Below are 27,153 nucleotides of genomic sequence, written 5' to 3'. Positions count from 1 at the left end.
TCGCAGACCGAGCGCATTTACCGCTGCGCCACCGAGCTCCCGTAATCCTCCAAATAATAGCTCAGTTGTTCAATATGCACTGTTATTGTCAATACGAATCACTGCACGAATCTCAAGCGCGGACCGTTGGTTTTATTTTTTATCAGTTTTGTTCGAATTTTGAAATTTGACACCGACGTTCTTTCGTCGGATTCGAATATTTGATCTTATAGCAAATCTCGCCTGCGCGGCGCCTGTAAATATTTATTTTTCATGGTAATTGTTAATTTGGTTGTTGCTAATTTTATTCTAAATTATTAGCACGTTTTGATTAACAATCACCGTAAAAACATAGGCCCAACGTGGACATTTTCTGTGAAATCAAATATTTGAAGCGGACGAAAGAACGTCGGCGTCCAAATTCAAAAATCGAACATGTAACCTAAACTGATAAAAAGCAGACACAACGGTCCGCGCGCAACCTTCTCGTTCTCGATTCAAGTCTAAACTATGTTCGAGGGGGGGTGAGGTAAACCTAGCTCAGACGCTGGCGGGGAGCGGAGAGTTGCCGTTCCATACGTAGTGTTATTCCTTATTCTATGTCAGTAGGTAAAAGTGAATTCACTTCCTCTCTTACTAATTAATGCTTTTAAATCTGAATGGAAAACTAAAACTATAAATGGACTTCGGTTTAAAGAAACTTTATTGTCTTACATAATGTCACTGTCGTGTTGTGCTACATCGGCTTGCTTCTTAAACGGAGAGCGCCAGTTCGAACCTTGGTACTGGATTTGCACGAATAAGTTATTATATCTTAAATGCAGTTTTCACTAACGCAGTTCAGTCCACAATTATGACCACGATATGGCTCACCACGTTGGTCTACAAGAGAGTTCGGTGATGTGTGGGTACTCAGTTTATCTTGCGATGGATGCGCCTTTTTTTTCAGATTCAGATTCAGATTCTTTATTTGCATTGAACATAGGTACATAAAATTGGTGTTACAGGTTTAGGTTATAGTTCTCTACGTTCCACCTACAAATAGGTATACAAATATTTAAATAATGTTTATAATTAAATGTAAAAGCATAAAAGCATATATGAAAATTATAGAAAAAATAGTCATTTGAGATTAATTTACTTACATAGCAAACTTCAGTAATAATTAGATATTCGTGAATTCTCTTACATCATTATATGTATACATTTATCCAATAACTATAGCTTTAAATTTTTTTTGAATTTCTCGTATTGCAACATTCTTATTTCTTTCGGTATTTTGATGTATATAGTTGGAGCCATACATATAACACTATTGCGCATGACTACCCAATTTGGGATATAATGGTATGTATGTCGAATTTGTTTTCGAATTCATGTTTGGATCATAAATGATTATCACATGCTCAGCGGTGAAGGAAAACATCGTGAGGATACCCACATTCCCGAGAAATGCATTTTAGGGGTATGTGACCTAACCTGTATTGGGCCTGGTTTTCCCTTCGCGGGTTGAAAGCTCAGATAGGCAGTCGCTTCTGCAAAAAATCGGTCCTGTCAAATCTTCAGGTTAGATAAGCGGACCCAGTCAAAAAAACGGGACAATTCTAGGGAGATGATGATGAATCGAGAGCGTATGTTACGTTGACTGCCGCAGGTGGTCAGTCTCTCAGTTCATTGCTAAGCGCCATTGAAGTTCATAATCGTCAACTTTTTTTTTTTTGACGTGACTTATTGTTGATTTGCAGCATATGCCATTAACCCTTTCACGGATAGAGATCATGTGTCATTGATGGTTCATAATAGGTAATATGACACCTTGGAATCGGAACGTCATTAGACGTTCTGTCATTGAAACAAACAAATGGGGAGCTTTTAATGTAATAGATCGTAGCTAAGTGTTGAAATGTACGAATTCAGTGGTTTACATTACACGATAAAGTTCAAAGTTGAAGTTTGACTTTGAAAGAAGTTTCTGTTAATGTCGATGGAGACTTTAAATGCAAACATATGTTGCAGACTTCTAGACTTTTCGAAAGGCTGTTACGAAGTTTCAACTCTAAGTACAAGTTAAAGTTGATAAACTTATTTCGATACAGATTATTTATAGTAAGGAATAAACTTAAACAGATTTCATGCATCCCACTACTATACAGGCGTCCCCTTAATCAATCAAAGGAGGTATGGAGCATATTCCACCACGCTGCCCCAATACGTATTGATGGAGGTGTTTTTCGGCTAATAACCGGGACCAAAGGTTTAACCTGCTTTACAAAGCACGGAATCATCATACTTTTTCGGGTAGTCGTTGAATAAAGCCTGCAAGGTCCTTACTAAACAAAGGTCAGTCTCACAAAGTGATTTCGAAAATGCCCGCATTGAGAATCGAACCCGGACCTTCATTCAGATCGTGAGCCGAACGCTCTAACTACGACCACGGAAACGGTTTTATGTAGAGATAATTATATTAATTGCTAGCATGAAAAGTTTTAAATACGTTTAGTTTTTGAAGCATCGTCCGCCATTAAAATGCAATTTGTAAAGTACAAAAAGTAAATAAGTAAAAACTTGAAATGTAGTAAAGGAGAATTCACAACATATTTTATGTACAAAATACTCGCTTCCATTTATATAAACTTTTACCGATAAATACGTTGAAATTCCAGTAAAAGTCACTTCTTTTTAAGACGGAGAGAAGTTAATGCTAATATACTTCGAATAAGCAGCTCAGTAATGTAAATAAGCGCCATTCTGTATACTTTATGACTTAAAAGGCTACATTATATTAGCAACACGAGACGATACGACACAACACTCTGCCTAAGTACACAATATACTAATATAAGTAATTTAAGTAGGTTTACAGTTGGTTCGACCATTATAGATAGCTGCTGGAAGCAATCTAGCGTGGTCGACATGGAAGTCCTTAAATAGGTTGGCCGCTGCAAGGATAATCTCTGCAGGTGGGGATACCTGGTTGATGGTTGCGATGAATGCGCGTGTGGAGTATTACCACAAACTATGGCTCACCTTTTATGCTGTCCTAAATGCCCTAACACCTGCACTATTAAAGGCCTTCACGAAGCCACTGGCAATGCCGTAAGGATGACCAATTACTGGTCAGCAAAAATTTAATATCGATCGCCATCGAGTCGCAAAGAAGAAGAGAAAATTATAGATAGCGATTAGTCTCATCGCTTATTTTTCGTATTAGTTCATCTTGCGATGGATGCAACTCTCTCTCGTTTTAATATTTGAAATAACTCCGAAACAAATTCAGCTCAGCAAAATTAACGTTAAAATCAAATAAGCGAGAGCGAATCACAAACATTCTAAGAGTCCAAAAAGTATTCGTATTCGTTTACTCGTTGGTATTCAATAAATGTATTCAATACGATTTAAACGATTTGTATTTAAAAAAGGCAGAAAGTTTCGCTGGTGGTAGGCACGTAGGGAATTTACGCGTTTTCGCTTGATTCCAATCGCGATAAGTATGGAGTGGGTCGCAATGTCCCAATCATTGTACACACGTCCCAACCGTATTTCCACTGATAAGCCGTCAGGTGTTTTGGACACGGTTCCAATGAGCCTGGCGAACTAGTTTTATTATTAATAACACATAAATAAACTCACGCCTATCTCCCACTTAAGCGGAGACAATGGAATTCCATTTGCTTCGATCCCGATATACTTCTCTTGCTTCCTCCACATTCAGTTTCACACACGCACGCTGGTTCAGAGTCATCATTATCATCATCAGCCCATTAACGTCCCCTATGGATGGATAGGGAGATCGGCCACGGAGGAGCTCGAGATGAAAACTTTCTTTTTTTTTGTGGTCACCCATCCTATGACCGGCCTTTGTGAAAGTTGCTTAACTTCAACAATCGCAGACCGAGCGCGTTAACCGCTGCGCCACCGAGCTCCTCAGATATTGTACTAAACCTGTTCTAAGGACATGCTCAATTTGGTCGATGTAAGTTCGTCTAGGCTTTTTCTCTACCAACCCTACCAATAACCTTAGCTTTTATTAACAACAAAAGATGCAAAGAACAGTACTGCAAGACGATATTACTGATTCCTTTCTGAATGAAGGACTTTCCAGGCTACATTCCTCAAAAACAATACAGATGGCGCTGTAACTTCCTGGATAACAGACATATATTATGCCTCTTTAAGCCACAAATATTATTATTATGCTTCAGCCGTTACACTGGATTTTGGAATAATGATGTATCAGAGTAATGAGAAAATTGTCACGTTAAAACTATACAACGCCACCTATATTGTTTTGGTGAACGTAGCCTAGATGGTCCCTCATTGCCCTGACGCTCCCGATCAAAAGAAAATTGGAAAAAACCAGCTGAAGCCGTTTTTTATTCGCTTCCAATCGAGCTGACAACAATTCTTTGTTTACCATTTTCAAAGGCAGTGTGTGGAATGTGAGGTGAAACAAAGCCAACTTTTAGGTGAAACTTCAACGTATGCGTGGCTAATTACAACCAACATTTACAGGAAAAACTCCAGTACGACCTGTATTGGCTAAAACTTTATTGTTAACAGTGATTCTATATTCGTGTTTCAACCTCCTGCCACTTGGGTTTTTGTTGTTTTCCCCGTAATAGCGACGTAATAGCGAAGGCCTTGTTCACGATATCGCGCGGATTAATCAAATTTGAACAAAACGCGTTCCGCGTGAACGCTCTTATACTTAGCTATGTGTTTGATTCAATCGCGCGGCGAAGATAGTGCAAGGATAATATTATTATTTTGTGTAAATATAATAATAAATCTCCTTTCTTGTTTCGTTTCAGATACAGCTGATTGGAAAATCTGATAAAGTGAGTTTTTCTTCCATTGTATGTTAATTTTAAGTTATTAGAATAAGTACCAGAGTCATGTACCCGCATTATTAAAATGTAGGTAAGTGCATTCTATCTTTCTATATAGAGAAAAATGAACATTTTTATTTGTCATGTCAATATTTCAGAATACTTGTCGACCTTATAAAAAAAGAAGCTTATCATCTATATCTGTGGGAAAAGGACAACCTATGCCCGTCCACGTCAATCTGGGCAGACTTGGCTTGATTAGGTTAGGTTAGGTTAGGTTGGTCTAGTCAAAAAACCTCTCCGAATCGCACCCGGTGGGAAAGTGCTCATTACTCTGGCGGCGTTTCCGCGCTGGACTGCCAGCGACATGGTGCTGCACCAGGTACGATTCGTATTCGTACGATAATCGTTTCCATCATACCACGTCCCACATACACACACAGACTAATTTAATAGCCACGCTCTGGTCGGTGTAGTATTCTCCATTCTTGTCTATCAAAGACCAATTCCTTCACCTCCGTATAAGACACGACGTTCGCCTTCTCTTTGAACTGTCGCACATAGGTACTAATATTTATTTTCTAGAAAAAATATTCGTTAATATAATTTCATTCCGTTTTAAAGCCATATCAGTGAACTTCAAAGTAACAAACATCTAAGCTTTTTTCATGTAAATTGAGATTGGAAAAGAAGCTTGGAAGCTCCGTTCAATTTCACATTGAGAAAATTTTTAATCGATAGAAAATTAAAATCGGCTTTGTGATTTGAATTCTGCCTGGATTCAAACAATTTGGAGGTGTTTTAATAAAATTGGGGTTGGGATTCGCACATTTTTCGCTCCGGTGAAAATTTGTGAACGCCATTGGCGTTAAGCACCTTCATACCAGTATTTGGGCTTTGTTCTTGAATTTCCATTTAGATTAGCTGGATTTTTATATATTCAGATCATCGCAAAATTATAGTCTCAGAAAAACAAATGTGGATTTTATAGAATCGATTAAACGTTGAGTTATTTATCGTTCTGGGCTGTGTGCCCTTTCGAATCTAAATGTAACGACGTAACTAGGACTTAACAGAGTTTCTCAATAAAAAAATTAGGATAACATCAATATGGTAAGAATGTGATGTAATGAAATATTAGTTGACGTATATTATTCATTATTAATACTGAGGAGATAATTCAGATTGTGATTCTAAGTTCAACTCAGAATCATGGTCTGAATCATCCCTCAAAGTTTTCGTTACGATGTCACTAACATCAACACAACAACCTGCATATTAGGTAATTATATTAAAAACTTAAATTTCTATAAATATCTACCAAACAAAATACAATATTATAAATATAAGCCTTTTAAGCGCCAAGTTAAGACTGTAGGGCAGACTGTATGGCTACGGTCGATTGCCCTCGGAAAAATCTACGAATAAAATGAAAAAGCTACTTTGTCTCACAAGAGTATAAAACGCGCTTTTCCTCACTCTTTTTACGCGAAACTTACGTATTACGTAATTTTGAACAAGTTATCTAGCATTTCTTTGCTTGAGCTTAGATATGTATCCGGATTTTAAACTCGCGAAGCAGAGACACGAATTTACCAAGACTAATCAGACAGCCACGCTGACGTCACAGGAAACGAAGCGGCGGAAGCGTTTCCGCTTTCGCCCCGGATGCTCCGACGCAAACTCACTGGTTAGAAATTAGAATCAATCGAATGTGTTTACTTGAATTTTGTACCAACTGGTTCTCGTTTGGTTTAATAATAGGGTTTCAAATTGAATGATTTATTATATTTTATATAAACATAGACATTATGTTAACACACAAACGTAAATTCACAAGTTACTATGATACGAGACGATTTGCTACCACATTTAAGTAAGTACCTACGTAGGGATATGATAATTATTAATAGGTTCTTTAATGTGACAATTAGTAGCAAATCAGAATTTTCAGTTTCATATGGAATTATAATCACAACATAGAATAAAAAAGTCAATTTTTGTTTTGTTATTTTATTGAATTCCAATGCTATCTTTTGACATTACGCACCGAATATCTTTTTGTAATTTCAAAATTAAAAGTACAAAAATTGACTAAAAGAATAAATATAATTACATTTCATTACAATATATCATCCAAGCTGTCTTCAGGAGAACTCTGATTATTTCAATAATTCATGTAATAAGTATGAATGTACAGTTTATTTAAGCGTTGATTTTTTTAAACTTAAATATATTATTTCAGTAGATACCTATATTTTATCAAGTTTTTAACAGTTCCATAATGACATACCGTTCATCACATTTAATTTACGACACCGTATTTTAAAATACTGTAGCTATTTTAAGAAAAGGGTCTCTAAAAATAGTACACTATGCATCATTTATTATTTATGAAGCTAACGAACTTTTAGAAAGAGTTAGGTGCCTCTATAAGAACTCATGAGTTAGTACTAATAGTAAAATATAAGTCAAATTAGCTCTTCCTTATGTTTATTATTTTAGTATTAATAGCGCTAAGTATTTGGTACTCAGATATCGAACATGCCATGACGTAATAAATACTTTATTGCACACAAAGGAAATAATAAAAGTACAAAACAAAAGAGAAATAAAAATATTACAATAGGTGGCCTCATAGCTGAAATAGCAATCTTTCAGATATCTATAATTACATTTTTCATTTCCATAACATAACTTGTAGTAACATAATTAAAACACATAAAAACGGGTTCTTACCGCGTTTAAAGCAGGGATATGAGATCCCCGATATTTCGACACTGTTGCAAGTGCCATGATCACGGGATGACTGATGAGATTGGAGTGGAGTAGGTAGATCCATAATTTTCTACGGGCCGACATATCTGTCTGCCCTCTTTCTTTGCCGCTTGTTTGTATCGAAATATCGGGAGTCTCATATCCCTGCTTTAAACGCGGTAAGAACCCGTTATTTTGTGTTTTAATAATAACCGCGTAAACTTACTTTAACTTACATAGATTGTAATTTACTCCGGGAAATAATAAACCGATCCTGTCAAGAGCCAGTCCAAGTCGCCCACCGAGGGTTCCGGACAAACTGTCGTAAATACTCATAAAGATAATCTACATCGACATACTTTACCAACTGCAAATAGGTTTGTAATCGCAAAAACTGATTTTCTTTTCTTTCTCAAGTCCTTCTTTTTTGCCAAATTTCATCATTCTAAGTTCATAGGTTTTCATTCCCCTGCGAAATGAACGGCAATTAGGCTTAAATTGTCTGTATCTTTGAATTGCATTAATTTAGAAGCATGGTTCTTTTACACCTTCAAGGAAAAATGGACGTTAATATTCCATGTATTTAATTCAAGGTGATAACTTCCACGCGTTCCCGAGAAAAAAGATCTTGACAGACAGACGGACAAACAGACGTACAATAAAATGATCATGTAAGGGTTCCGTTATCCTGTAGAGGTTTGGAACCCTAAAAAATCTTCACATTTTTAAGAACACCTTGAACATTATCGCCGTAAAAGACGCTTCTAAGTGCTTAAGTCCGTCGTGCGCTATTCGCGTCCGCTCGGCTATTTTCGGATGCGGGGCGACGCACGCGCATACGTTCGCAGGGGGTCGAGGGCGTTGCCTTGTCTATGGTTGTGTTGATAGTATAGTGGTTAGATTCACGAACTACGTTAGGTTTTTTGTTATACAAAAACGCTTTTTTGCACCTACACACAAATCACAAATATTATATTTAAAGGCACAGAGCCTACATCAGTGGTCTATTCGTGATTATTAGATCTACTGCTGATAACATGTCCTGAGAATTTGATTTATATGGTGTAATCCAAATCTGAGTTATGTGGCGTCAAAAAATCGAAAAGAGGTAGCTAGTGTCCTGTCCTTACACTTCGCTTTTTTAGACAGTTTCCCGTGATATTTGAATAAACAAACATATTGTTTTGTTTATATTTTTACACTATAAGCCTTTGCGCAGCGTTTAACTTCAAAATTTTAGTGTTACATTTATTCTCTAAAGATCGAAAAGAAGAAAACTTATTTTCAATCTAAACTGTCACTTTCCAACTGGCTGCTTTTTCGCAATTCATCCTTCAGACGGGATACACTCCACGTTGCTCCACATTTTATAGCAATTTATCACGAATTAAAGCACATAATAACGGGTTCTTACCGCGTTTAAATGGGGATATGAGACTCCCGATATTTCGACACTGTTAAACGCGGTAAGAACCCGTTATTATGTGCTTTAATTATGATAATAACCGCGTAAACTTAAAACAATGTTAAAACAATTTATCACGAATTTTAGCTGGACAGTATGGAGAACTGTCAAAATTTAGGAACACTTAACAGTGCTACCGCCTACGTTTGAGATTGTTTTTGTCCTCAATATTTTCAACGTTTTTTCGATTCTGCTCCGCACCACCCAAATCCCCTGGTAGTTGCGGCTTCCGAGTACATTCCGCTTAGGGACGGCACTGAAAAGTATCGGCATCCGAAGGACGTAATATACGATCCCGACGACCCGATTACTCTAGCCATAGAGGCAGCCGATCATCTCGCGACACCAAACACTTCAGGACCCCGATACCGACCCCGCCGGCGTGGTCGACGATTTCCCTCATTCAGCGCTTATCGCTATCGACCCACTACGGTCGATTAATTCTTTCAAATATTTTCCTCTCAGACGACGCCCTGAGCCGAGGTTCGCGCCCAACTGAGCACCCTCAGGCCTGTTGTCTTAAACGTTGTGCCGGGTGAGAACCTTCAGCGCTCCCCATTTGTCCGGCCAAGTAGTTAATGCCATCTGCGGCAAATCTACAATTAGTCACGTCAAAAAAAAATTTCCTCAATATTGTTTTATAGTCGGTTCCAGTCGGAACCGCCACAAATATTTGTCTGTATTGAACTAAACTGGTACATCCTGTGCGCAATTTAGTTGCATCGTATAAACGCAGTTAAAGTTCGCAGGGGGCCGAGGGCATTAACCACAGTTGCTATTTTAAACTATCCCTTCTACATACATAAACTTATGCTCGTAATCCTGACTAGGGTGGGAAGAACTAATGTATTCCTTTTTTTGTCGATTTTTGTGTGTTTCTAACTTAGAAAGCCTTCTCCTTTAATGATGTATAATATGATGCATATATAATATAATAGTAATCAGTAAAAGAACTTGTCTTTTGGTTCCCGTTCAAATTTTGGTGGGGACATTATCACAAAAATCTCTTTGTGGTCCCTAGTTTGATTAGGACAGTAAGATGATTCGCGTTTCGAAAGGCACGTTTAGCCGTTGGTCCCGATTACTACTTACTGATGTACTCGTAACTACGTAACCATTACATGAGCCGTGTCAGGGGCCTTTAGCGGGTCAATACAACCCTGACACTAAGGGTAATGAGGTCGGTCATCCACTTGATAACCCACACGATATAAGAAGGAACCTGTAAAGCTTTAAAGTAATCTAAATCTAAATATATAAAAGGAGAAACTGACTGACTGACATATCAACGCACAGCCTAAACGGCTAAACGAAGACACTTGACATTTGGAAGGGACGTAGCTTAGGTACCGTGGAGGTGCACTAAGAAAGGAATTCCCGAAATTCCTACGGGAACGGGAATTAGCGGGAAAATCCTTTTGTATGAAAAATCTAACCCACTTAAGTAAGACGCTTGAAATTTGGCATGCAGGTACCTTAGTAAACTTAAAGTTTAGTTGCAACAGGACATTGCAAAATTCCCAAGGGAACGGGAGTTAGCGGGAAAAAACATTTGAATGAAAAAATCTAAACTGCATAAGTTAGATGCTTGAAATTTACACACAAAGACCAAGACTCACACAAAGACCTCTCTTTTACAACGCCACGCGGACGAAGTCGCGGGCAAAAGCTAGTATAATTATAATATAGAACTTTCAATAAATCTTAATATAAAACCACCATTACCAATTAAAAGTTTTTAATATCCTTCTAGATACCTATTTACATGTAAAATGCCCAGTACTACAAAAACGAGATTTAAAAACTCCGTAGGATTATCGAGAATTCGATTCCGTTCCGCAAAACTTTCTGCGGCTTCAACCGTCGCTGGGAAAAGTTGGAAAAAGATAAAAAAGCAAGGGAAAAAGGTAAAAATCATAAGAGATTGGAAAGTTGGAGATATTCCGTGAAGGAGTGACAGTTTGCAGTAAGCCGGACTATGGGGCTGTACATGCTGGCTTATTGTGCATATTTTATGAAGACTGACAGATTGTATTACTATTGCCTTTGCTCATTATTTAATTCATATTTAATGAAGTTTTTACTAACTCAATTATTATTAGCTCGACCATTATACCACCACCACCACGCTCGTCCACAATTTTTACGACACATGGAGCTCCGCGATAATACGTATATTAAAAGGTCGTCTTTTGCATTATAACCTACAAAAAATCGAATATCGACTATGATGCAAGGAGATCCCTTCTTATCACACGAAAGCTAAAAGTCTTAGCATGATCGGCTATTTATCAAAAAAAAAAATATTTGTGTAATTATGCAGTATTTTTGGAAAAGAAAGTATACAATAATTATTGCTGGTAATGTGGCTATGGAATTTGAAAATCAGTAGAGCTATCGTAGGTATCTGTTTGCAGGAGTAGTAGTAAGATAGAGTGGGGTTGAACCGGCGATAGCGGCAGTCATACATAATGCGCGTCAGGGCCTTTCCAATATTTCGTGGAACTTTGCTTGTCTCTCAAATACTTATGTACATGTTCATGGGACATGGGTTAATCGCCTATCGCCATCATGTTTCATTAAGGACGTCATATCAAAAATGGCTGCAAGTTGCCTTTTGATTGCTTATGTTTCTTCTCACCCCATTGGGAATAACGAATATGAGAACTCTTGTTATCAAAAGCATTGTAATAGTAACCAGTGGCTATCATGTCACGTAATAGACGCATAACAAGGTTCCCTACTCTGTGAAATAATCCTTTTGTAACAAGGCAATTTGACGGATGACATTTCCATTGTTTACTTCGTTTTCTCGTTTTCATCTACGAATGCACGTTCGTGTTTTGTGTTTTAATTAAGACTCTGTAACAATGGAACGAACGAATGACTTGTATTAGTTTCGAAAATAGAATGAGAAGAAGGAAGGAAGTTAAAGTTTTTTGGTAGAGTAGTTTTAATTGCAAGAATTGTCGATGACATCCATCCCTCCTTCAATGTTTATCGCTATCGGGTCACTAGAGTCGATGAGTTCTTTCAAATATAATCCTCCCAGAACAACCTCAGGCTTTTCCCAGGGTGATTACCCTCAGCGCTCCCCATTTGTCCGACCAAGTAGTAAATGCCATCTCGGGCTATCCTGTTATTATTCTAAATGTATATTTAAATTTAGTACCTAAAATGTGGAATTTATCCAGGGAAAAGCAAAGCAGATTTGTCAATTATAGTATAACATAACATAAACAGCATAAAACGTCGCAATGCTGGGCACAGGTCTCCCCTTAATCAACCTCAGGCGGTATGGAGCATACTCCACCACGCTGTTCCACTGCGGGTGGTTAGCGTTAAGCCCTTGGTCCCGAAAAAACACCTCCAATTATATATACTTACTTGTATTTTTGGGAAATCTCTTTGCATTTAATCCTTCCATCAGAATCGTGCAGTTAATTTTTAATATTATTTATTTCTCCGAAGAAATTATGCGAAAGGCATCAGTCGTGCGTGACCGAGTAACTGTCAGAGGCATTACTTTTGCGAATCAATTTCAGTCCCCTACCAAGAAATGGAGAATTTGAGTGAGTATGTCTGAGCTCGATTGAGTATGAAAGATAGATTAGATTATAATATCGTAGTAGACTGGATGGAGGCATTTATTGTGCCTAATTCTGGTGCCTACGAAAAATATATTAGTATTATTATTTTACTAATATACGCCTTTTTCTTACTGATAACTTTCTCTTTCTTTATTTAAGAGCTGCGCTCTTGTCGGTGGAGTAATCGCCTTCATTACTCCATAGATAGGGCGTGTAGAACGGTGGTTGCCCCAATAGCCTTCCGTTCCGCAGTACACCGACCAATTTCTCAATCGGTGATGTTCTAGCTAGAGCCCTACCAGAATCCGTTTCCTCGGCCTCCAACCAGTACTGATACCGCTGCTGTCCGGCATCAGGAGTGCGCTTTTAAAGTAGCGGCGCCTACTCGCTACGTCACAAGATCGTCATAGAACCTAAGTAGCATTTTATAGGTTAGCCCGTCCCAGTGAGCTACCCACTAGGTTCTGTTAATCCTGCCTACTGGAGTAAAATCTGAAAATAAATAAAACGACAATATAACACTAGCTCACGATTAAGCTAATAAGACTAGTCTGAGTACCCGCGCTTCACCGAGCTTTCTGTCACACTAACGTGAGAGGTGGTGAGCTCAACACTTAAGTCAAAACTACCATATAAAATATATTTTCTTTCGTACAGCATTTCGTATAGTAGGGGTATCGGCAAGACTCGACTTATCAGTACAAATATCGTCCTATTACGAGCACATAGTAAGCCGCTCTTCCAATTTTCTAAAACAAACATTTGAACTTCGGCAAGAGACATTGAATCCTATGCCGCATGGAAAACAGGATATATCTTCAATTTTGGCTGTAGAAACTAGTGATGCTTAAATACTAAAGATTTGAAGTCGATATTTTAAGTGTATCTATAGTCCATAGACTTAGGACCTACTTCTTTTCTGGATGGGTAGTATAAAAAATTGCTAGCGTTCTGTAGCACTAAGAAAGGGATTATGCACCTCCAACGTGTCATTATGCAGTTTTATAGCAAGTAATTGCTGCAATTTGTCTTGATTCTTGTAATAAATTCTCACCCCGACATTCGTCAAATGTCAAGCAGTCACTGCCAATAAGTATAGCGTCCTAAAATTATGAACTGTAGCACCGGTTATCTTTTTTTTTACGTGCGTGCGTGTGTGTGTGTGTGTGTTTGTGTGTTTGTGTGTGGGCTGCCATCAGGCATGCAACGTAGCCACCGCGCAGTCGAATAACCAATTAGATAATAGCGACTGTGTGCGATTGCTGTCTGCAGATGCTGATCGGACTGCTAACGGTTGCCGATCCGACTGCGTGCGGTTGCCGATTTGACTACGCGCCGTTTGCTGACAAGCAGTCCGTTTGATGGAGGTCTTATTATAGATGTGCCCCGAAACGAATACTCAATACCAGCTTAAGCAGCGTAGTATTTTTTTTTCATTCCTTAGATTTTAACACACACATGTGGGATGCAGAATAAAAAAGGAATATCTTTATTATCTTGACTCTTTTATTTTCCAAAAAACAAAATCCTCTTACATTCCGACGACAAATCTAAATAATACAACCTTATATTTTTGAAACTTCCTTCCGTCCCAATCATTAACCTCTCCTTCTAAATTCATCATCATCATCAGCCCATTAACGTCCCCACTGCTGGGGCACGGGCCTTCCCTCTCTGGATGGATAGGGAGATCGGGCCTTAAACCATCACGCGGGCCCAGTGCGGATTGATGGTTAATAACGACTGCTAATGCAGCCGGGACCAACGGCTTAACGTGCCTTCCAAAGCACGGAGGAGCTCGAGATGAAAACTTTTTTTTGTGGTCACCCATCCTATGACCGGCATTTGCGAAAGTTGCTTAACTTCAACAATCGCAGACCGAGCGCGTTTACCGCTGCGCCACCGAGCTCCTCAAATCTTATCTTATTTAGCCTATTCGATCTCACTGCAGGGCAAAGGCCTCCCCTTGATTTTTCCACTCCTCTCGACTTTCCGCGATCTACGGCTAATCCTTCCGATAAGCATTGAGGTCGTCACACCATCTTTTACGCTGTCTTCCTCGACTTCTATGTCCGCCCTGAGGTATCCAGTGAGTAACGACCCGTGCCCATCGCTCCGGATGCATCCGACAAACGTGTCCGGACCAGTCCCACTTTAGTTTTCATTATCCTTACATGCAGACCCCAACAGACAGACACCACGGAATTCCACTTCCTATGCTGCTGAAACACCACTTTCGCCTTTTCTTAGGAATTAACATCCTAATATTACATTACAATTATTTCAAATCTCTACATCGACATCGGTAAATGTACCTATCGATGACGTCACCAATTATTTGAGGTAATCTGCACGGATGAAGGGAATTGTATGGCAGTGTTTGAAGTGGCTTTGAAGCGGAGGTTTTGATGGATAAGCACCATTGAAACTGTGTTTTTTTCTACTCCATTAACTATGCCTACTCGATATTTGTGGAAGTTACGTTGGTTGAAATAGAAACTTTATTTATTCAGGTTTGCTTTACATTTGCCTTCATATTCTGAATCTCTTGAGTTGCTTATTATTAGGTACTTTGTGTGTACTATTTATATAAGTAGGTATATTTGTTAGGTTATGTATATAGTTTGGGTATATATATTTGTAAGAATTTTATATATTTATTTGCATGTATTTATTGGTAAGCTGTACTTATAGTTTGTACTCGCAATCTTTCAATTTTTTTTACATTTTTCCTCACCTTATGGTTGTCTGGAAGAAATCGTTTTAAGCGATAAGGCCGCCATTTGCCATTTACTTAGTTAAGAGTCTTTTTGTAATTATTGTCTTTTTGTATTGTATTGTACCTTTTTTATGGAGTTTCTGTGATTACTGCGGTTGAATGAGGAGTGTTATGACGTCATAATAGTAGATGGCTCACGCCCGTGATCTCTAACGGGCTGAGCAGAGCGACAAGGTAATCAGAAGACAATAACATAACATAAGCTCATTGTCATTTCTTCTCCTCAGCCATAACACCTTGTGATTCAAAAATGTTCTATTAAGCTTCAACAAATTTATCTATGATAATTACGTTGGATACATGATTAAGATTCTGGCCAAGTAGTTAATGCCATCTGCGGCAAATCTAGAATAAGTCACGTCAAAAAAAAACATGATTCTCTGTACGACAATATCCCAACTGGGGTAGTCAGAGGTACATCCATCGCAAGATTAAATAAGTACTCACACCTCACTGAAATTCCATTTACACCAAGGTGATAGGTGGTCTTCTTCTTCTATCGTGTGGGTTGTGAGGTAGATTACCAACCCCATCAACCCTAGTGTCAGGGTTACTATTGAGCCGCCTAAGGCCGCTGACGACTACTTACTTCATCAGTAAGTAGTAACCGGGACCAACAGCTTAAGTGGTGATAGGTGGTAAACCGTATCGCCGTCTATAATGGTTAAGCCAACTATATTAGTGAGCACTGCACTTAAGGCAAAGTAATAACTCATTGGTGCAAATCCCGTACCGGAGTTCGAACCGCTGCTCTCCGTTTGAGAAGCCAGTCAATGAACCATAAGGTCACAGTGACCGCCAAATAAAGGATTTATATATACCCAACCTGATACATAATATTATTATCCGTAAATATCCAATCTACTAAAATCACCCCGGGGTAATGATTTGTTGAACCAATTCTACCAATATTTATAATTTAACCGAACCCAGAATATTCAATCAACCTGTCAAGAAAATTTAATAAATTGAGATATGGGGGATATGTATATTAAAAGCTAGATACGACTGATGCAATTTATTCAGATTGCCAATTTATTTTGTACACTCAGGTGTAATGACCGAGAAATACAAAATATCACTGGAAACCTACGTTTCTGCGAATCCATTATTGAAATAATTGCTGTTTGCATTCTATAGTTATGTGATCTGCATACTAACAAAACTTATTCATATTTACATATTTAGTCCTTCATCATCATCATCAATTTAAGAGCCACGCTCTTTTCGGTGCAGCATTTTCCATGCTACTTTTTAGGGAAAAATAGGGCAGTGGTTTCCCTCTTGCTTTCCGCCCCGCAGTACTCTGTCTGACGCAAGTGGGATGGCGTCCAGAGTAGTCTATTACAAAGCCATACTCCTGTCCACATATTTAATTACAAAGGGAAAATTAAATCGAAACATTCAGACTAGGACAGGACTTGAACCCGCAACTCTTGTACTGGACGAGCGGGTTAACCGTTACACTATCAGCGAGTCTAAAAAGGCTACATTTAGCAATTCACCTAAAAAAATAAAAGTTTAAAAACTAAAACCCGACTACGGAAAAATCACGCTCTAAAAAGTATTAAAAAAGAAAATAGATAATATATTTTCTGAAATTCTTTCGAATAGTGATGTTTTGGAGATCATCATCACTCACTCCTGTCATGTTTTTAGTTATTAAAATTATATATTATTTCAAATAATTATTTCTATACTTTTCTCCCCTTGTCAGAGTTACTGTCATTCGTATTGTTAAAATTAACTAAAATAAAGACATTAGGAAGAAATCAATCACAACTCGCCTTACTTACAAATGATTACATCATTCTGAAAACAAATTTTACATCCCTTCTTTGACAGATATATTAAAGGCGCGTCATTCACTGTCAATAAAATATTATACAATTAAGAGTACGAATAATTGGGTCCAGTGGTTGAGCGATGGGCTCGCGTCGCGGAGGTCCTGGTTTTGAATCCCGGTAGGGACATAACACAAAAAACACTTTGTGATCCCTAGTTTGTATAAGACAATACAGGCTAATCACCAAATTGTCCAAACGTAAGATGATCCGTGCTTCGGAAGGCACGTTCAGCCGTTAGTCCTGGTTACTACTTATTAATGTAAGTGAGTAATCGTTACATGAGCCTTGTCAGGGGCCTTTGGGGGCTCAATAACAACCCTGACACCGGGGTTGATAAGGTTAGTAATTCGCCTGCACCCGCGAGATAGAATATTTATATCAGCAAAAGCTTCTAATTACACGCACATTAAGTACAGTTTACATACATACATAAACTCACGCCTATTTTCCACCAGGGTAAGCAGAGACTATGGAATTCCGTTTGCTTCGATCCTGACACACCTCTCTTGCTTCCCCTACATTCATTAACCGTTTTATACACGCATGCCGGCTCAACAGTAGATCGTACTGAACTTTTTCTAAGGACATCTCCAATTTGGTCAATGTATATCCCTAAGTATATTTTATGATGCCTACACTAAGTAAGTATCTTAGACAATTGAGTAAGGTTATAAATTGGACACAAACAAATTTTCCGGGAAGATGAATAACTTTTTTTACTATAGCTTTTTTTGGACGTGAATAGTAATTGTAGATTTGTCGAATTACTTGGCCCAATAAATGGGGAGCGCTGAATGTTAGAAGATATGAATGCATGAATGAAGAATGAATGAAGATATTGACTGTTTGGGAACTCATATTTTATGTCTTTATTTTGACGAACGTCTAGAGCCCTGGGCCGAGGTTTTTCTTGCAGCTTCTTTCCCCCGGCTATACAGGTTGTGAGAAGCTGCAGTAATTTTAGGCGGATGTGATTAGGGTTATGAGTTGCGTAAACATGACTACCTACTGAATAAAGATATTTTTGAATTTGAATTAGAATTTCATGGGTAGAGTTATATAATATAGTAGAGAAGGTAAGACTATAGGCAAGACGTCTATTATAATATCACAATAACGCTACGTAATTTCTCTACTCATTTCTTGAATGCGAAGCTCGCTAAGATCCCAACATTGCTTGCAAAGCTATACGCGGGTGCCTATTATCTTGAGCGAATACCAAGAATGCATAAGCGTCTTGCGATTTTGGTATGTGGGAAATTCGGAAGTAAAATTGGCTATTTGACTGGGTCAAAGATAAATTATAAAATGCCAATCTAATTATAGAAGTCTAAGATGATCAAATATCTTCTTCTTCTTCTATCGTGTGGGTTGTGAGGCGAATTACCAACCTCATCAACCCTGGTGTCAGGGTTACTATTGAGCCGCCAAAGGCCCCTGACATGACTCATTTATAACGACTACGTACTTACACAGTAAGTAGTAACCGGGACCAACGGCTTAACGTGCCTTCCGAAGCACGGATTGTCTTACTTTCGGACAATCAGGTGATCAGCCTGTAATGTCCTAACCAAACTAGGGACCACAAAGTAATTTTTGTGATATGTCCCCACTGGGAATCGAACCCAGGACCTCCGGATCGTGAGCCCAACGCTCAACCACTGGACCACGGAGGCCATTAATTGAGTATTCAGTATAAAGGTTGCACAACCATGGTATCCTAGTGAGACTGTAAAGTTAGACAAGGCCCTTTACATTGTTATTCATCCACGGTAAGGTCTATACTAAATCCGCCGCCAAGAAGACATTTCACCTAAGTCTTTGATTTATCTAGGTTCAGTAAAAGCCTCGTAGTAGACATTAAGAAAATCTCGGGTAACAGGTTTTCTTCTAGCGTAGGTAAATGTTGTGGCGGAACTTAACGTAACTAGTTGTCCAGCTAGTTCCGCCCACATGCAACAGATGGCGCCACCATTCAATAATGCAGACCTAAAACGCGCTAGCGAAGTTTACACAGCTTGACGCATATAATATAAAATGTACAGGAATCCTAAGCTGGAATATGTTGAACTCCATAGGGGAAATCATTTGTTCCTATCGACATGCCCGGACGCGAAAATACTCGTAGATCCAGAAGTTTTTGATTTTTACCAAAATAACTATACAGGGTGTTAGGGACACCGTAACGAAAACTTTGGGGGGTGATTCGAACCATGACTCTGTTAATATCAAGTGGAATTTCCTACCGGAAAATTCAAGAAAAATTTAAGGGTCTTATTATTATTTTCAGTCCCATATCCCTGCATAGAACCCAAATTTAAAATAAACACGTCAAATTATTACAATCCGTCAATATAAATCGAACAATGTGGTCCGTCGCTATACTGTGTATACGTATGCTAGCGACTGTTCGCGATGTTCGATTTACATTACAACGGCCTCCGTGGTCCAGTGGTTGACCGTTGTGCTCACGATCCGGAGGTCCCGGGTTCGAATCCTGGTGGGGACAAATTACAAAAATCACTTTGTGATCCCTAGTTTGGTTAGGACATTACAGGCTGATCACCTGATTGTCCAAAAAGTAAAAAGATCCGTGCTTCGGAAGGCACGTTAAGCCGTTGGTCCCGGTTATTACTTACTAATGTAAGTACGTAGTCGTTACATGAGTCATGTCAGGGGCCTATGGCGGCTCAGTAATTACCCTGACACCAGGGTTGATGGGGTTGGTAATTCACCTCACAATCCACACGACAGAAGAAGAAGAATTTACATTGCAGCGTAGAACAAACGCAAAAAACTAAATTAAACATTTCCGACAAGAAAACTATCAACCATCGTTTTAGTACAATCAATGAGACGTTCTTAATTTTTTTCGTTACGGTGTCACTAACCCCTTGTATGTGATAATGTTTCCAACGTGTGACAGTTACGAGTCCATTCCACAAAGTGTTCTCCTACGCGGCCATTAGCTCACTGACATTTTGTCATATTTCACTTTTGGGACTAGAAATTGTGTGCATTTGCACTGGACGGGTAAAATGGTTTCCATGTTTGCACTAGCCGGTATTAATAAAATTGGTTAGTTTTTATAAAAATATTTACATATTTTTTTAATCAATATTAGTTACAAGCGGAGACCGCCGCGCCGCGCGCCGGTTCGAATCATGGTCACACCCCGGACACTTCATACAAACAACCTCAGACATTACACATTGACATTATTGTACACGCGCATCTGTGTGTGTGACGTCTGACACCATACGATTCAAGTCTAAACTATGTCCGGGGGGGGGGGGGGGCTGTAAACCATAGCTCAGCCGCTGGTGGGGAGCGGAGAGTTGCCGTTCTATACGTAGTCATCATCATCATCACCAGCCCATTAACGTCCCCACTGCTGGGGCACGGACCTTCCCTATGGATGGATGGGGAGATCGGGCCTTAAACCACCACGCGGGCCCAGTGCGGATTGGTGGTTATTAACGACTGCTAATGCAGCCGGGACCAACGGCTTAACGTGCCTTCCGAAGCACGGAGGAGCTCGAGATGAAAACTTTTTTTTGTGGTCACCCATCCTATGACCGGCCTTTGCGAAAGTTGATTAACTTCAACAATCGCAGACCGAGCGCGTTTACCGCTGCGCCACCGAGCTCCTATACTTAGTATTATTCCTTATTCTATGTCCTGGTACCGGACTTAAACCAATTATTTACTAATTAATCTTTAGTGCAGTTTTTACTAACACAGATGGCTCGAGCATTATAGACGGCGCGACGGTACGGCTCACTGCCTATGTTGGTCTTACAGAAAGCTCGGTGAGGTGTGAGTTTGTTTTGTTTTCTTTAGATGTATCCAATTGGGAATAGTCTTCAGCTTATGTTATGTTATGTCAACAGAGGAACACGCCAGTAATTTCTTCTAGGATGGGGAGAGCCGATAGGATGCATAGGTTCACCCAAGTCAACGTCTCCTGTTTGCTTTGCACGCACACAGACATTGTTGTCGTGTGGCTCTGACGAACTCACCAAGTCACCGGCGTGGTATTTAAACGCTAACACTCCTGTAACGGTTTTAGTGGTTCAGTTATAGCGCGCTAGGCTCACAATACGGAGGTTCCGAGTTCGATTCCCGGTGGGAACAAAAATCACTTTGTTATTCCTAGTTTGTTTAGGACAGTGCTGTGTGATCACCTAGTAATTGACCACCAGGGTTGATGAGGTTAGTAATTCGCCTCAAAACCCACACGATAGAAGAAGAGACCTAGTAATACAAAGGCCTCCGTGGTCCAGTTGTTGAGCGATGTGCTCAGGCTCCGGAGATCTTGGGTTCGATTCCCGGTGGGGACAAATCACAAAAATCACTTTGTCATCCCTACTTTGGTTAGGACATTACTGGATGATCACCTGATTGTCCAAAAAGTAAGATGATCCGTGCTTCGGAAGACACGTTACGCCGATGTTAGTTAGTGGACGTTACATGAGTCATGTCAGGGGCCTATGGCGGCTCAGTAGTAACCCTGACATCAGGGTTGATGGGGTTGGTAATCCACCTCACAGTCCACACGTTAGAAGAAGATCTAGTAATAGGCTTGCTTGCCCCATTGGGGGACACAGGCGTGATACTTTATGGTGTTAGTCCACTATTACGACATAATATCATTCACTTCCAGTCCAGCAGAAACTTGACACAAAAGAGATCATTTTTTTCCAGATATTTCCCGAGGACCATTAACTGAATGCGACATCTGAAACCTCCCTTGCAATAAAAAGTCTTGCCAAAATGTTTTAACACGTATGTACGACGCAGCAAAAAGCTCGTTTCGTACAAAATAAATGCACACACATTTGCGTTCGCAGACACATCCAGTAATTTGGCACATCGCGAAATGTTCCAAATGTCGGTTCCAGATAACTAAAAACGTTCCTTTTTATGTATAATACAATTTCCCTCTTGTAAACGTTGTCGGAAGCTTGTCAAAACCTACTTGTGTTTTAAAAAATAGGCCGCCATTTTGGATTTTTTACGAGGTAATTTTGTAGCTTAATAATAATTCCATTTGGAAATTATTATGCGATTTTACACTTCTTAAAATTAATTAGAGTGACGTGTATTTTTTTTAATTAATTCTATTTAAAAGTTCATTATACATCTGGTAAATAAATTGTTTTCATTGAAAGGAATAAAGTGAATAGACACTTTTGAGTTTGCGTGCTCCATCTTAAACCACTTGACTGCTGTAAGACCAGGCTGTAAGTCAAACGCACTCAAATAATTTAATAAAAAAAACACAAGAAGCACAGTTAATTTGTTATAATTAAAGTTCCTATCTAAGTCTCTAATCCGGGTTCTGAATAGGGACTAACTTAAATTATCTTTCAATTTATGACACAAGGCAAAAACTTTATTGTACAAAATTGCGATCGTGAAGCTAGTAATGGTACCCACGAACCTAGAAATGCAAAATAAATTGAGCTTTAAAATAGAAGTACACTTGGCGATATATATTTCGTGCAAGCGAGCACTTCGAAAGTGACACGAGATAAAATGCTTCTCCGCTGAAACCGCAGCGTTTTCGCTTACACATACGTCTGACAGATAGTGTAAGTACTTTGATGCATGGCTTATTACGCTAAGAGCTGTATGTGTTCCGCTGTGTTGCTCCATATTGCAATGGAGGAAACAAACTTTGTGCTAATTAAATAATCAATTAGGGTCAGTGTGGTCCTGTGGTTCATTGGCTTGCTTCTCAAACGAGGAGCGCCGGCATCCCCGGTACAGGACTTGCACCAATAAAAGCTTGTGAAGCATACTTTATGTCATCATCATCATCACCAGCCCATTAACGTCCCCACTGCTGGGGCACGGGCCTTCCCTATGGATGGATAGGGAGATCGGGCCTTAAACCACCACGCGGGCCTAGTGCGGATTGGTGGTTATTAACGACTGCTAATGCAGCCGGGACCAACGACTTAACGTGCCTTCCGAAGCACGGAGGAGCTCGAGATGAATTTTTTTTTGTGGTAACCCATCCTATGACCGGCCTTTGCGAAAGGTGCTTAACTTCAACAATCGCAGACCGAGCCCGTTTACCGCTGCGCCACCGAGCTCCTCCAATATATACTTTATGTAAAAAAGTTTATTATAAGATTGATCACTATCACTTCACTATCACTTGATAGAAGTGTCTGGTATTAAATGTGTTCCTCTTGTTGTTAAATGGCTTGTAATGTATACCCTCATTGATATAAAAGATGTGTTGCTATTGCAGTTTCTTGTCATTTCTTCTCCTTAGCCATAAAACCTAGCGAAACGACGTAAATTCAAAAATGTTACATTGACCTTCAACAAGTTTATCCATGATAATTACGTTGATTAAAATGATTCTGATTTTTTATTGCTTTTAATTGGGGTACGCAGAGACTATAGAATTCCATCTGCTTCGATCCTGACACACTTCTCTTGCTTCCTGCACATTCATCAATCGTTTCATAAACGCACGTCGGTTCAGAATAGATCGTACTAAACCTTTTCTAAGGACATATCAAATTTGGTCAATGTACGTCTTTCTAGGTCTTGCTCTGTCAGCCCTACCATCAACCTTCGCTTTATATACCGCTTTCGTAATTCTGTTATCCTTCACCCGTTCTACGTTCTCGTCTAAACTAACTTAATATTCCCTTCTCAATCATAGGGTGGTATAAATAAACTAATCTCAGCCTTGAGACTGCCCTCAAGATCATGTTAATGAGACAGTTCTTATATAAAAACAGGGACTTGAGCATGGTCTTGAGGGCAGTCTCAGCTGAGATTAGTTTATTAATACCACCCTTAATTTTTTTTTTGATTGCTTTTAACTTATTATGGTACAACCGTCAACATTATACAGGGTGGCCCAGAAGTTCAGGATCAAAATGAAAAATTAGATAGAGGGGCTCATTTGCTACCAGAAATAGCACCTTTAACAACGTTAGAAAGTAGCAGCTACATTGTATGAGAATGTCAAATTTTCCTTCAAATCTGTCTGTCTTGCAACCTTTGAGGGCTAATTACTTAGTTTTTTGCCTGTATTAAGGGTACTTTTTTTGGATGTTTCTAAAAGCCTATTAAATGGAGCAGTTTTTAGAAATACTTTTAGGGTCCATGACAATCTCATGTGTTTATTATTCTTCGGCGAAGTATTAACAACTGTAACAATTTTGGTCGAATTCTCACTTTGACTTCCGATAACTTTTTTTTTATACCTCATTTGACTTTGATTTATCTTTGATTGAGCGGTACATAGCCTTAGGCATAGTTGTGAAGTAAAATAAAATAATTATTAAGAAAGGGATAGCGACAAAATGATTATTTCTGAAGTAAGGTAGAAAATCTAGAAAAAGGTACAAAATGGGTCATATCTCCTAAACCGTAAATAATTGCTGAACATACATGGGGGTGTTTCTGGTAGCTAATGAGCCCCTCTATCTAATTTTTCATTTTGATCCTGAACTTCTGGGCCACCCTGTATAATAATTCATTCTACCACTCCTTCACCATTTTGTCCCGTTTAGTTAAGTGTTTGATTAAAATTCGCAAGACACGGCCTCCTTAAGTGCCTTATCATTATTCTGTGATGTTAACACTCATTTATTTCATCTCAATATTATGAGATGGCTTATTACGTCTTTACTGTAAGCTTCTCTTGTGTTACGGCCTTCGTTACGGTATTTCTACACTGCTTGTTATGCAGGGTGTTAGTGATATCGTAACGAATACTCAGGAGGATGAGTCAGCTCAAGATTTTTATTTAATATGGAAAATAATACTTGATGTTAGCTCAGAATAATGAGCTGAAACATCCCTCTCAGTATTCGTTCGTGTCACTTACACGCCGTTCGAGTACGTATGAATGTTAGTGACACCGTAACGAATACTCAGGTGGATGATTCAGATGATTCTCAGATGTTATCAAGTGGAATTTGTTTTTGGAAAATTTATGTCAATTTTAGTGTTTTTTAAAATTATTCCAGTTCCATACTTTTGCGACGTAAAATTCCATTTTATATCAACTCAGAAACATGGTCTGAATCATGCCTCAAAGTTTTCGTTATGACATCACTAACGTCCTGTATAATGTAAAACATATGGTCACGCTTTTGTTCCAATTGGGGTAGACAGAGGGGGGTAAAGTACGGGTATTTAGTGATGATTTAAAGTGTTCAAATATTATTATTAACGTCTATATTCACGAGGGAGTTAAAAACGTTTTTTAACTTTATATAACAGCAATGTAGCAGTACCATTTCGTCACACCTTTCATGTCAAAGGCTTAAGGTTTACTGTCGAGGGTAGCTAAAGTTAAGGAGAGACGTCATTCGTCTTGGTAGTAAACTTTGTATCAATTACGTATTATTAAATGTGATGGTTAAATGACGGTGTTTACCATGGAATAGAAGAAAAAGGCTGCAAAGGCCCTAACGCGTATTTTGTATGAGAACTGCTTATTTTTTATTTCCTGTGTGTGCAATAAAGTATTTAGTATGTTATGTAATGATCATAGAAAGGAAGCCACAAGGAAAGAGAGGAAGGGGAAGACCTAGAAGAGCTTACATGGAACAGATTAAAGAGAAGGCGAACGTCGTGTCTTATAAGGATGTGAAAGAATTGTTCTTTGATAGACAAGAATGGAGAATGCTTCACCGACAAGAGCGTAGCTCTTAAATTAGTGAACTATGAAATGATACAATATTCTCTCTCTTTATTTAAGAGCCGCGCTCTTGTTGGTGGAGTAATCGCCTTCATTACTCCATAGATAGGGCGTGTAGAACGGTGGTTGCCCCAATCGCCTTCCGTTCCGCAGTACACCGACCAATTTCTCAATCGGTGATGTTCTAGCTAGAGCCCTACCAGAATCCTTTCCCTCCGCCAATAAAATACAATATTAAATTACTAAAAGAAGAGAGAGATAATATTGACAGTTACTTAATACTAAATTCTCAGCAGATTAAACAAACGCAGCGAGATTATTCGTGGGCTTGTTTCGCGAGTTGTGGTGAAAATAGCTGGTGTTGTACCTCTTGGTTCATTTAGCAGACATTATCTCACGGAAGCAAATTAGAATTAATTAGAGGAAGCAATCACGCGTAAGTGCTGTTTGAGAACCTTACTTGAAGGCCGTGACAGACGAGCGACTTACACAAGGACAAATGAAAAATAGAAATCGTTAGAACCATGTCACATTGGCGTGTAGAGAGACATAGTTTCAAGTTCTTCTTCTATCGTGTGGGTTGTGTGAGATGGAGTCATAGGACCCCGATAACGACCCTGACGGCGTGGTCGACGATTTCCCTCAACCAGCGTTTATCGCTATCGACCCGCTAGAGTCGATTAATTTTTTGAAATATTTTTACTCTCAGACGACGCCCTGAGCCGAGGTTCGTGCCCAAATGGGCACCCTCAGGCCTGTTATCTTAAACGTCGTACCAGGTGAGAGCCTTCAGCGCTCCCCATTTGTCCGGCCAAGTAGTTAATGCCATCTGCGGCAAATCTACAATAAGTCACGTCAAAAAATAAAGTGAGGTGGAGTGGTGTCAGGGTTACTATTGAGACGCCAAAGGCCCCTGACATGACTCATCATCTCCCTAGCATTATCCCGTTTTTCACAGGGTCCGCTTACCTAACCTGAAGATTTGACAGGTCCGGTTTTTTACAGAAGCGACTGCCTTTCTAACCTTCCAATCCGCGAAGGGAAAACCATCCCAATAAGTTTTAAAGAGGGGAAATGGGGCTTATTCGGTGATAGGTACTTGCCTCCTATTTCATGGGACTTAAACACAGCTGAAGAAAAGCATAAGGTCACGAGCATTCATATTGATGGACTAATGTTATGGGCGATAGGCCGATCCCTTATCACCAAAAGGTTCATCATATC

At 39.1% G+C, this 27,153-nt stretch overlaps 1 protein-coding gene across 2 annotated transcripts in view; it reads left to right on the top strand.

The window, feature by feature from the left end:
* The window catches only part of LOC126371435 (protein TANC2), a 315,096-nt gene that overhangs the window by 28,500 nt on the left and 259,443 nt on the right, over positions 1 to 27,153 (top strand). For both annotated transcript variants that reach the window (XM_050016718.1, XM_050016719.1), the window contains exon 2: positions 4,791 to 4,817. The gene's annotated coding sequence lies outside the window, so the exon portion shown is untranslated. The remainder of the gene's footprint in view (positions 1 to 4,790; positions 4,818 to 27,153) is intronic.

This window comes from Pectinophora gossypiella, chromosome 12 (assembly GCF_024362695.1).
Source record: "Pectinophora gossypiella chromosome 12, ilPecGoss1.1, whole genome shotgun sequence".
Classification (NCBI taxonomy): Eukaryota; Metazoa; Arthropoda; class Insecta; order Lepidoptera; family Gelechiidae; genus Pectinophora; species Pectinophora gossypiella.
Note: the sequence above shows the minus strand (reverse complement) of the source record. Positions and strands in the feature narration are given on the sequence as shown.